Below are 13,819 nucleotides of genomic sequence, written 5' to 3'. Positions count from 1 at the left end.
TGCATGGTCAGCCAATGATCTCTGCGGAGTTAATAGGGATGTTATTGAGCACTCGCTCAATGTTGATCCATCCTTCAGACCCAGAAAGCAGAGGCTTCGGAAAATGTCAGATGATAAGGCCGAAGGTGCTCGTAACTGATAGTCGCCTAGAGGGGGGGGGTGAATAGGGCGAAACTGAAATTTACAAATATAAACACAACTACAAGCCGGGTTAGCGTTAGAAATATAATCGAGTCCGAGAGAGGGCGTGAAAACAAATCGCAAGCAAATAATGAAGTGAGACACGCAGATTTGTTTTACCGAGGTTCGGTTCTCTCAAACCTACTCCCCGTTGAGGAGGCCACAAAGGCCGGGTCTTTTTCAACCCTTTCCCTCTCTCAAACGGTCCCTCGGACCGAGTGAGCTTTCTCTTCTCAAATCAACCGGGAGCAAAACCTCCCCGCAAGGACCACCACACAATTGGTGTCTCTTGCCTTGGTTACAAGTGAGTATTGAACACAAGAAATGATCAAAGAGAGAAAGCAATCCAAGCGCAAGAGCTTAAATGAACACGGCAAATCACTCTCACTAGTCACTAGGGCTTTGTGTGGAATTGGAGAGGATTTGATCTCTTTTGTGTGTCTAGAATTGAATGCTAGAGCTCTTGTAGTAGTTGGGAAGTGGAAAACTTGGATGCAATGAATGGTGGGGTGGTTGGGGTATTTATAGCCCCAACCACCAAAAGTGGCCGTTGGGAGGCTGTCTGCACGATGGCGCACCGGACAGTCCGGTGCACACCGGACAGTCCGGTGCCCCCTGCCACGTCATCACTGCCGTTGGATTCTGACCGTTGGAGCTTCTGACTTGTGGGCCCGCCTGGGTGTCCGGTGCACACCGGACAACTCCTGTTCATTGTCCGGTGCGCCGGAATGGGCGCACCTGCCTTCTGCGCGCGCAGAGCGCGCATTTATTGCGCAGCAGGTAGCCGTTGGCGCGGAGTTAGCCGTTGCTCCGGAGTCGCACCGGACAGTCCGGTGCACACCGGACAGTCCGGTGAATTATAGTGGACTAGCCGTTGGAGTTTCCCGAAGCTGGCGAGTTCCTGAGGCCGACCTCTCTTGGCGCACCAGACACTGTCCGGTGTACACCGGACAGTCCGGTGAATTATAGCCGAGTCGCCCCTGGAAGTTCCCGAAGGTGGCGAGTTTGAGTCTGAATCCCCCTGGTGCACCGGACATGTCCGGTGGCGCACCGGACAGTCCGGTGCGCCAGACCAGGGGTGCCTTCGGTTGCCCCTTTGCTCCTTTGTTGAATCCAAAACTTGGTCTTTTTATTGGCTGAGTGTGAACCTTTTACACCTGTATAATCTATACACTTGGGCAAACTAGTTAGTCCAAAGATTTGTGTTGGGCAATTCAACCACCAAAATTAATTAGGGACTAGGTGTAAGCCTAATTCCCTTTCAATCTCCCCCTTTTTGGTGATTGATGCCAACACAACCAAAGCAAATATAGAAGTGCATAATTGAACTAGTTTGCATAATGTAGGTGTAAAGGTTGCTTGGAATTGAGCCAATATAACTACTTACAAGATATGCATGGAATGTTTCTTTCTTATTTAACATTTTGGACCACGCTTGCACCACATGTTTTGTTTTTGCAAACTCTTTTGTAAATCCTTTTCAAAGTAGTCAAAGGTAAATGAATAAGATTTTGCAAGGCATTTTCAAGATTTTGAAATTTTCTCCCCCTGTTTCAAATGCTTTTCCTTTGACTAAAACAAAACTCCCCCTAAAGTAAATCCTCCTCTTAGTGTTCAAGAGGGTTTTGATATATCATTTTGAAATACTACGTTTTCCCCCTTTTGAACACAACAGGATTCCAATTGATAAATACTTCTTGGAAAACACTAAGTTTTGAAATTGGTGGTGGTGCGGTCCTTTTGCTTTGGGCTCATACTTTCTCCCCCTTTGGCATGAATCGCCAAAAACGGAATCATTAGAGCCCTCGAAGTACAATCTTCCCCTTTGGTCATAAGTAAATGAGTTAAGATTATACCAAGGACGAAGTCCGGTCCTTTTGCTTTGGGCTTTTAATCTCTCCCCCAAAGACAAGGTCCGTTTATTGGAGCGATGGCGAAGGATGAGTTACGGAGTGGAAGCCTTTGTCTTTCGCCGAAGACTCCAATTCCCTTTCAATATACCTATGACTTGGTTTGAAATAGACTTGAAAACACATTAGTCATAGCATATATGATCAAAAGTGTAAATGAGCTATGTGTGCAATCTAGCAAAAGAAGTTGCGAGAATCAAGAATATTGAGCTCATGCCTAAGTTTGGTAAAGGTCTGTTCATCAAGAGGCTTGGTAAAGATATCGGCTAATTGATCTTTAGTGTTAATGTAAGAGATCTCGATATCCCCCTTTTGTTGGTGATCCCTAAGAAAATGATACCGAATGGCTATGTGCTTAGTGCGGCTATGCTCGACGGGATTGTCGGCCATTTTGATTGCACTCTCATTATCACATAGCAAAGGGACTTTGGTTAATTTGTAACCGTAGTCCCGCAGGGTTTGCCTCATCCAAAGCAATTGCGCGCAACAATGACCTGCGGCAATGTACTCGGCTTCGGCGGTGGAAAGAGCGACCGAATTTTGCTTCTTTGAAGCCCAAGACACCAAGGATCTTCCCAAGAACTGGCAAGTCCCCGATGTGCTCTTCCTATTAATTTTGCACCCCGCCCAATCGGCATCCGAATAACCAATCAAATCAAACGTGGATCCCCGAGGGTACCAAAGCCCAAACTTAGGTGTGTAAGCCAAATATCTCAAGATTCGTTTTACGGCCGTAAGGTGGGATTCCTTAGGGTCGGATTGGAATCTTGCACACATGCAAACGGAAAGCATAATGTCCGGTCGAGATGCACATAAATAAAGCAATGAACCAATTATCGACCGGTATACCTTTTGATCCACGGACTTACCTCCCGTGTCGAGGTCGAGATGCCCATTGGTTCCCATGGGAGTCTTGATGGGCTTGGCATCCTTCATTCCAAACTTGGTTAGAATGTCTTGAGTGTACTTCGTTTGGCTAATGAAGGTGCCCTCTTGGAGTTGCTTGACTTGGAATCCTAGAAAATACTTCAACTCCCCCATCATCGACATCTCGAATTTCTGTGTCATGATCCTACTAAACTCTTCACATGTAGACTCGTTAGTAGACCCAAATATAATATCATCAACATAAATTTGGCATATAAACAAGTCATTTTCAAGAGTTTTAGTAAAGAGTGTAGGATCGGCCTTGCCGACTTTGAAGCCATTAGCAATAAGGAAATCTCTTAGGCATTCATACCATGCTCTTGGGGCTTGCTTGAGCCCATAAAGCGCCTTAGAGAGCCTATAAACATGGTTAGGATACTCACTGTCTTCAAAGCCGGGAGGTTGCTCAACATAGACCTCTTCCTTGATTGGTCCGTTGAGGAAGGCACTTTTCACGTCCATTTGATAAAGCTTAAAGCCATGGTAAGTAGCATAGGCCAATAATATGCGAATTGACTCAAGCCTAGCTACGGGTGCATAGGTTTCACCGAAATCCAAACCTTCGACTTGTGAATATCCTTTGGCCACGAGTCGAGCTTTGTTCCTTGTCACCACACCATGCTCATCTTGCTTGTTGCGGAAGACCCATTTGGTTCCTACAACATTTTGGTTAGGACGTGGAACTAAATGCCATACCTCGTTCCTCGTGAAATTGTTGAGCTCCTCTTGCATCGCCACCACCCAATCCGAATCTTGGAGAGCTTCCTCTACCTTGTGTGGCTCAATAGAGGAAACAAAAGAGTAATGTTCACAAAAATGAGCAACCCGAGATCGAGTAGTTACCCCCTTATGAATGTCGCCGAGGATGGTGTCGACGGGGTGATCTCGTTGTATTGCTTGGTGGACTCTTGGGTGTGGCGGTCTTGGTTCTTCCTCATCCTCCTTTTCTTGATCATTTGCATCTCCCCCTTGATCATTGCCATCATCTTGAGGTGGCTCATCTTCTTGATTTTGCCCTTCATCAACTTGAGCCTCATCCTCATTTTGAGTTGGTGGAGATGCTTGCGTGGTGGAGGATGGTTGATCTTGTGCACTTGGAGGCTCTTCGGATTCCTTAGGACACACATCCCCAATGGACATGTTTCTTAGCGCTATGCATGGAGCCTCTTCATTACCTATCTCATCAAGATCAACTTGCTCTACTTGAGAGCCGTTAGTTTCATCAAACACAACGTCACATGAGACTTCAACTAGTCCAGTGGACTTGTTAAAGACCCTATATGCCCTTGTGTTTGAGTCATAACCAAGTAAAAAGCCTTCTACAGTTTTAGGAGCAAATTTAGATTTTCTACCTCTTTTAACAAGAATAAAGCATTTGCTACCAAAAACTCTAAAGTATGAAATGTTGGGCTTTTTACCGGTTAGGAGTTCATATGATGTCTTCTTGAGGATTCGGTGAAGATATAACCGGTTGATGGCGTAGCAGGCGGTGTTGACCGCTTCGGCCCAAAACCGGTCCGGTGTCTTGTACTCATCAAGCATAGTTCTTGCCATGTCCAATAGAGTTCTATTTTTCCTCTCCACTACACCATTTTGTTGAGGGGTGTAGGGAGAAGAGAACTCATGCTTGATGCCCTCCTCCTCAAGGAAGCCTTCAATTTGGGAGTTCTTGAACTCCGTTCCGTTGTCGCTCCTTATTTTCTTGATCCTTAAGCCAAACTCATTTTGAGCCCGTCTCAAGAATCCCTTTAAGGTCTCTTGGGTTTGAGATTTTTCCTGTAAAAAGAATACCCAAGTGAAGCGAGAATAATCATCCACTATTACAAGACAATACTTACTCCCGCCGATGCTTATGTAAGCAATCGGGCCGAATAGATCCATGTGGAGAAGCTCAAGCGGCCTGTCGGTCGTCATAATGTTCTTGTGTGGATGATGGGCTCCAACCTGCTTTCCCGCCTGGCATGCGCTACAAATCCTGTCTTTCTCAAAATGAACATTTGTTAGTCCTAAAATGTGTTCTCCCTTTAGAAGCTTATGAAGATTCTTCATCCCAACATGGGCTAGTCGGCGGTGCCAGAGCCAACCCATGTTAGTCTTAGCGATTAAGCATGTGTCGAGTTCAGCTCTATCAAAATCTACTAAGTATAGCTGACCCTCTAACACACCCTTAAATGCTATTGAATCATCACTTCTTCTAAAGACAGTGACACCTATATCAGTAAAAAGACAGTTGTAGCCCATTTGACATAATTGGGAAACAGAAAGCAAGTTGTAATCTAATGAGTCAACAAGAAAAACATTGGAAATGGAGTGGTCAGGGGATATAGCAATTTTACCAAGACATTTGACCAAACCTTGATTTCCATCCCCGAATGTGATAGCTCGTTGGGGATCTTGGTTTTTCTCATATGAGGAGAACATCCTTTTCTCCCCGGTCATGTGGTTTGTGCACCCGCTGTCGAGTATCCAACTTGAGCCCCCGGATGCATAAACCTACAAAACAATTTTAGTTCTTGACTTTAGGTACCCAAATGGTTTTGGGTCCTTTGGCATTAGACACAAGAACTTTGGGTACCCAAACACAAGTCCTTGACCCCTTGTGCTTGCCCTCAACATATTTGGCAACTACTTTGCCGGATTTGTTAGTCAACACATAAGAAGCATCAAAAGTTTTAAATGAAAGACTATGTTCATTTGATGCACTAGGAGTTTTCTTAGGCAACTTAGCATGGATTGGTTGCCTAGAACTAGATGTCTCACCCTTATACATAAAAGCATGATTTGGGCCAGAGTGAGACTTCCTAGAATGAATTCTCCTAATTTTGCTCTCGGGATAACCGGCAGGGTATAAAATGTAACCCTCGTTATCCTAAGGCATGGGAGCCTTGCCCTTAACAAAGTTGGACAATCTCTTAGGAGGGGCACTAATTTTGACATTGTCTCCCCTTTGGAAGCCAATGCCATCCTTAATGCCCGGGCGTCTCCCATTATAAAGCATGCTACGAGCAAATTTAAATTTCTCATTTTCTAAGTTGTGCTCGGCAATTTTAGCATCTAATTTTGCTATACGATCATTTTGTTGTTTAATTAAAGCCATATGATCATGAATAGCATTAACATCAACATCTCTACATCTAGTACAAATGGATACATACTCAACAATAGATGTAGAAGGTTTGCAAGAATTAAGTTCAACAATCTTAGCATGAAGAATATCATTTTTATCTCTAAGATTGGAAATGGTAGCATTGCAAACATCTAGTTCTTTAGCCTTAGCAATTAAATTCTCATTTTCTACTCTAAGGCTAGTAAGTGAAATGTTTAATTCTTCAATCCTAGCAAGCAAATCATTATTATCTCTAGGATTGGGAATTGAAACATTACAAACATGTGAATCAACCTTAGCGTTTAAACTAGCATTTTCATGTCTAAGGTTGTCAATCATCTCACGGCAAGTGCTTAGCTCACTAGATAATTTTTCACATTTCTCAATTTCTAGAGCATAAGCCTTTTTAACCTTAACATGTTTTTTGTTTTCTTTAATTAGACAATCCTCTTGGGAATCCAAAAGGTCATCCTTTTCATGAATAGCACTAACCAATTCATTCAATTTTTCCTTTTGAGCTATGTTAAGGTTGGCAAAAAGGGAACGCAAATTATCTTCCTCATCACTAGCATTGTCATCACTAGAGGATTCATATTTAGTGGAGGATTTAGATTTAACCTTCTTTTTGCCGTCCTTTGCCATGAGGCACTTGTGACCGACGTTGGGGAAGAGGAGTCCCTTGGTGACGGCGATGTTGGCGGCGTCCTCGTCGTCGGAGGAGTCGCTAGAGCTTTCGTCGGAGTCCCACTCCCGACAAACATGGGCATCGCCGCCCTTCTTCTTGTAGTACCTCTTCTTCTCCTTTCTTCTCCCCTTCTTGTCGTCGCCCCTGTCACTATCACTTGATAATGGACATTTAGCAATAAAGTGACCGGGCTTACCACACTTGTAGCAAACCTTCTTGGAGCGGGACTTGTAGTCTTTCCCCCTCCTTTGTTTGAGGATTTGGCGGAAACTCTTGATGACGAGCGCCATTTCCTCATTGTCAAGCTTGGAGGCGTCGATTGGTTGTCTACTTGGTGTAGACACCTCCTTCTTCTCCTCCGTTGCCTTGAATGCAACGGGTTGAGCTTCGGATGTGGTGGCATCATCAAGCTCGTTGATCTTCCTCGAGCCTTCGATCATGCACTCAAAACTTACAAAATTCCCGATAACTTCCTCGGGGGTCATTTTAGTATATCTAGGATTACCACGAATTAATTGAACTTGAGTAGGGTTAAGGAAAATAAGTGATCTTAGAATAACCTTAACCACCTCGTGGTCATCCCACTTTACGCTCCCGAGGTTGCGTGCTTGGTTCACCAAGGTCTTGAGCCGATTGTACATGTGTTGTGGCTCCTCCCCTTTGCGAAGCCGGAACCGACCGAGCTCCCCCTCAATCGTTTCCCGCTTGGTGATCTTGGTGAGCTCATCACCTTCATGCGCGGTCTTGAGTAAATCCCAAATCTCCTTTGCGTTCTTCAACCCTTGAACTTTGTTATACTCCTCTCTACTCAAAGAGGCTAGGAGTATTGTTGTTGCTTGAGAGTTGAAGTGCTCGATTTGGGCCACCTCATCCTCATCATAGTTCTCATCCCCTACGGATGGTACCTGCGCACCAAACTCAACAACATCCCATATGCTTTTGTGGAGCGAGGTTAGATGAAATCGCATTAAATCGCTCCACCTAGCGTAATCTTCACCATCAAAAGTTGGTGGTTTGCCTAATGGGACGGAAAGTAAAGGCGTATGTTTGGAAATGCGAGGGTAGCGTAGGGGGATCTTACTATACTTCTTGCGCTCTTGGCGCTTAGAAGTGACGGAGGGCGCATCGGAGTCGGAGGTCGATGTTGATGAAGTGTCGGTCTCGTAGTAGACCACCTTCCTCATCCTTTTGTGCTTGTCTCCTCTCCGATGCGGCTTGTGAGAAGAAGACTTTTCCTTCTTCTCTTTGTGGTGAGAGGAGGAAGACTTTTTCTCCTTCCGTTTGGAGGAGTCCTTCTTCTTCTCCTTCCTCTTGGTGCGGGACTCTTCCGATGAAGTGCTCCCATGGCTTGTAGTGGGCTTTTCGCCGGTCTCCATCTCCTTCTTGGCGTGATCTCCCGACATCACTTCGAGCGGTTAGGCTCTAATGAAGCACCGGGCTTTGATACCAATTGATAGTCGCCTAGAGGGGGGGGGGTGAATAGGGCGAAACTGAAATTTACAAATATAAACACAACTACAAGCCGGGTTAGCGTTAGAAATATAATCGAGTCCGAGAGAGGGCGTGAAAACAAATCGCAAGCAAATAATGAAGTGAGACACGCAGATTTGTTTTACCGAGGTTCGGTTCTCTCAAACCTACTCCCCGTTGAGGAGGCCACAAAGGCCGGGTCTTTTTCAACCCTTTCCCTCTCTCAAACGGTCCCTCGGACCGAGTGAGCTTTCTCTTCTCAAATCAACCGGGAGCAAAACCTCCCCGCAAGGACCACCACACAATTGGTGTCTCTTGCCTTGGTTACAAGTGAGTATTGAACACAAGAAATGATCAAAGAGAGAAAGCAATCCAAGCGCAAGAGCTTAAATGAACACGGCAAATCACTCTCACTAGTCACTAGGGCTTTGTGTGGAATTGGAGAGGATTTGATCTCTTTTGTGTGTCTAGAATTGAATGCTAGAGCTCTTGTAGTAGTTGGGAAGTGGAAAACTTGGATGCAATGAATGGTGGGGTGGTTGGGGTATTTATAGCCCCAACCACCAAAAGTGGCCGTTGGGAGGCTGTCTGCACGATGGCGCACCGGACAGTCCGGTGCCCCCTGCCACGTCATCACTGTCGTTGGATTCTGACCGTTGGAGCTTCTGACTTGTGGGCCCGCCTGGGTGTCCGGTGCACACCGGACAACTCCTGTTCATTGTCCGGTGCGCCGGAATGGGCGCGCCTGCCTTCTGCGCGCGCAGAGCGCGCATTTATTGCGCAGCAGGTAGCCGTTGGCGCGGAGTTAGTCGTTGCTCCGGAGTCGCACCGGACAGTCCGGTGCACACCGGACAGTCCGGTGAATTATAGTGGACTAGCCGTTGGAGTTTCCCGAAGCTGGCGAGTTCCTGAGGCCGACCTCTCTTGGCGCACCGGACACTGTCCGGTGTACACCGGACAGTCCGGTGAATTATAGCCGAGTCGCCCCTGGAAGTTCCCGAAGGTGGCGAGTTTGAGTCTGAATCCCCCTGGTGCACCGGACATGTCCGGTGGCGCACCGGACAGTCCGGTGCGCCAGACCAGGGGTGCCTTCGGTTGCCCCTTTGCTCCTTTGTTGAATCCAAAACTTGGTCTTTTTATTGGCTGAGTGTGAACCTTTTACACCTGTATAATCTATACACTTGGGCAAACTAGTTAGTCCAAAGATTTGTGTTGGGCAATTCAACCACCAAAATTAATTAGGGACTAGGTGTAAGCCTAATTCCCTTTCAGTAACGAAGTCAAAAGACTCCTCAGTGCAGGAGTTATCAGAGAAGTAAAGTACCCAGAATGGCTAGCTAACACTGTTATGGTAAAAAAGGCCAATGGCAAGTGGCGAATGTGTATCGATTTTACAGATCTTAACAAGGCTTGTCCGAAGGATGAATTCCCATTGCCAAGGATAGACTCTTTAGTTGATGCAGCAGCTTCTTCAGAGCTCATGAGTCTGTTAGACTGTTATTCAGGCTACCACCAAATCTGGATGAAGAAGGAAGATGAGCCGAAGACTAGCTTCATAACTCCAAGTGGCACATATTGCTATCTTCGGATGCCTGAGGGGCTCAAAAACGCTGGAGGAAGTTTCAGCAGAATGACTGCGAAGGTTCTCCAGTCTCAGATAGGCAGAAATGTGCTAACTTATGTTGATGACATAATTGTAAAAAGCACGAAACAGGAGAATCATATTGCTGATTTGCAGGAGACCTTCGCCAGTTTCAGGCAAGCTGGCTTAAAGTTGAATCCAGAAAAATGCGTCTTCGGAGTAAAGAAGGGGAAATTTCTTGGATGCTTGGTTTCAACAAAGGGAATTGAAGCTAATCCAAGTAAAATTGAAGCTATACTTCGGATGGAGCCACCAACTACAAAAAAGGGGGCTCAAAGATTGACAGGAAGGTTGGCATCTCTCAATAGATTCATATCTAGATCAGCAGAGAGAAACTTACCATTCTTCGAAGTGCTGAAGTCAGCCGAAGTCTTTCAATGGGGACCAATCCAGCAGAAGGCCTTTGAAGAGCTGAAACAGTATTTGATAGATCTAACAACACTAACTCCACCTACGCCAGGGGCTCCTTTGTTATTATATGTGGCAGCTTCGCACTCAGCGGTAAGTGCAGCACTTGTCCAGGAGAAGCTTGATGGCCAAGTCAGGAAGCAGGTCCCAGTGTATTTTGTATCTGAAGTTCTTAGTATATCAAAGAAAAACTACACAGAATTAGAGAAGGTGTTATATGCTGTTTTGATGGCATCCAGGAAGCTTCGGCACTATTTTCAAGCTTACAACATAATTGTTCCTTCTTCACAACCTCTGAAGGATATTATGAGGAACCGAGAAGCAACTGGAAGGATTGGAAAATGGGCTGCAGAGCTCAACGAATTTTGTATTGAATATGTTAGATCTTCGATTCAGTCCCAGGCGTTAGCAGACTTCATTGCTGACTGGACGCCAGGGGCTCAGGAGGAAGAAACAAATAAAGACGCCGAAGCATGGACAGTGTTTTGCGATGGGTCTTGGGGAACCTTCGGAGCGGGAGCGGCTACTGTGTTGGTTTCACCTTCCAAAGTTAAAACTTGCTATGCGGCAAAACTTGATTTTAGTTGCACAAATAACATTGCCGAGTACGAAGCCCTGCTTCTGGGTCTTCGGAAGCTAAAAGCAATGGGAATCAGAAGGGCCATACTTAAAACTGATTCCCAGGTTGTTTCGGGTCATATTGACAAGAGTTGCAAGGCTAAAGATCCGAAGCTTGAAAAATATCTGGATATGGTTCGAAGAGTTGAAGCTTCCTTCGAAGGATTTTCTGTCAAAAATATCCCTCGAGGGCAAAATGAGCATGCTGATTTGCTAGCTAAGTCAGCAGCACAGGGGCTGCCCTTACCTTCGGATGTGTTCTTCGAGACAATAAAAGCACCTTCGGTGGAACTTCTTGAAAGAGCAGTCCTCAATATATCTCCTGTTTATAGCGAAGATTGGAGAACTGAGATCATCTCTTACCTTCAGGGTAAATTCCTTTCAGATGACGAAACTTATAACAGGAGGATAGAGGCAAGAGCTCGTCCATATGTCATGATAGAAGGGGAGTTGTACAAGCATGGAGTTTGTGCTCCGCTACTCAAGTGTTTATCTAGAACCGAAGGCATAGAGTTGATGAAAGAAATACATGCAGGCCTGTGTGGATCTCACATTGGATCTAGGCCGTTACTTGGAAAAGTTTTCCGTCAGGGGTTTTATTGGCCGAAGGCAGCTTCGGATGCGGCGGAATTAGTTCAAAAGTGCGAAGGTTGTCAGAAATGTGCAAGAGATCAAAAACAACCTTCGTCCTTGACACAGCTCATACAACCCATCTGGCCATTGCAAAGGTGGGGCCTTGACTTGTTGGGTCCATTACCACCGGCCCAAGGGAACTTAAGATATGTTGTAGTGGCTGTGGAATATTTTTCCAAATGGATTGAGGCAAAGCCTTTAGCCACAATAACTTCGGCCACCATTCAAAAGTTTTTCTGGCAGAATATTGTTTGTCGTTTCGGGGTACCAAAGGCCATCACTGTGGATAATGGAACACAGTTCGACTCCGAAGCTTTCAGAGATTTCTGTGATCAAATTGGTACGAAGATCCATTTTGCATCAGTCAGGCATCCGGAGTCAAATGGGCTCGTTGAAAGAGCCAATGGCATTATAATGACAGGAATAATGAAGTTAATCTTCAACCAACCTAGGGGAAAGTGGCCAGATCAGTTAACCAAAGTGGTGTGGAGCCACAACACAACAACATCAAGGTCTACAGGCTTTACTCCATTCAAGTTATTATTCGGTGATGAAGCAATAACTCCGGAGGAAGCTAAAACTGGATCAATAAGAGTAGTAGCTTTGGCAGAATCAGGTTCTGACGATGCTTATTCTGTGGAAAAAGATGCTTTAGAAGGGATCAGGCTTCAAGCTGTGGAGAATATCAATAAATATCAAGCCGAGACAATCAAATGGCGAGATAGAAAGGTTTGGCTAAAGAATATTGAGTCAGGACACTTGGTGCTTCGGAGAGTGGCCAACCCAGAAACAGTGGGCAAGTTGCAGTTGAAATGGGATGGACCTTTCTTAGTAGCATCTTCGTCAAGACCCGGTTCATACAGATTGAAGGATATGGACGGCAACGACATTCCTAGATCTTGGAATGCGGATGAGCTTCGGCGGTATTATGTGTAACTTGATGTAATTTTTGTTTTTCCTTTTTCATGGCACCCTTTTCCTTTCTAAAGGGGGAGAAAGGTTTTTAATGGGGCCATCACATGTAATTTCCTTTTTTAGTTCTATAAGAGCAAAATCCCCCAAGGAATGTAAATGTAAAAGCTGAGAGCGCACCATCGAGTGCCGAAAAGTAAAAGGCGAAGAAGCTCCAAAGTCGTTCCTAAGGGAATGCAAAGCTTACAACGAAAAGTCAACGCTGATTCCGCCAAAAGTAAAAGGCGAAGAAGCTCCAAAGTCGTTCCTAAGGGAATGCAGAGCTTACAGCGAAAAGTCAACGCTGATTCCGCCAAAAGTAAAAGGCGAAGAAGCTCCAAAGTCGTTCCTAAGGGAATGCAGAGCTTACAGCGAAAAGTCAACGCTGATTCCGCCAAAAGTAAAAGGCGAAGAAGCTCCAAAGACGTTCCTAAGGGAATGCAGAGCTGATGTGTGATTGTCTCTAAGAAAATAATGGCTGAGAGTATGGTTTCGGATATGTGTTTGGACATTCATTCGCACATTACATTACATCATAGCATTTGCATTCATAAACATTCATCCAGGCATATGTAGGATAATCATCATGGCATAAGTGGTTGCTTCGGCATAATAGAAAAGCTTCTTCGCGTACAAACAGGAGAGCTTCGGAAAAAAAGGGAAATGTTGTTTTCTATGCTTCGCTGTGTACGAAAAGAAGGGAAGGTGTTTTTTCGCCTTCGGCTCAAAAAAGATAATTTCGTCCACAACAAAGCACTTCACATGCATTAATGGAAGGGTAAGAGCATAATACAAGGTATGAACAGAACTCATTAAAGGCAAGTTTAATTACATTCACAAAAAGTTATCTCAAAAGTTTCTTAAGTCTGTCTACAGTCTACTTCTACTTAATCTTCGGGGGATTTTAGCTTCGGCGTCATTCTTTCAATCATCGACTTAGGCTTCGTCATCCTACATGAATTAAGTTGTTGTAAGTCAAAATCGAGCTTGAAGGAAGAAGTAAGCACAAGGTATGATTTCTTACTGGTTCAAGATGACTCTGAGCTTCGTCTCCAGCCTTTTCTCGTCCACCTTTTGTCCATATCATTTTTATAAATCTATTGGAGATACTTCGGGCGAGATCAGGAATGTCATCTAAGATTGATGGTGATAAAGTGAAATTTGGCCTATTGACAATCTTTCCGTGATCGCAGCCAGCTTTTAGGAAAGCTGCAGCAGTGCCCCGAGAAGCTACCCAGGCACAGAAGTCACCGTGCCCAGCTATAACTTCGTCGAGCTCGTCAATTTCG

The sequence above is a fragment of the Zea mays genome, chromosome 2 (genome assembly GCF_902167145.1).
Source record: "Zea mays cultivar B73 chromosome 2, Zm-B73-REFERENCE-NAM-5.0, whole genome shotgun sequence".
NCBI classification, from domain to species: Eukaryota; Viridiplantae; Streptophyta; class Magnoliopsida; order Poales; family Poaceae; genus Zea; species Zea mays.
This window is presented reverse-complemented; position numbering follows the sequence as displayed.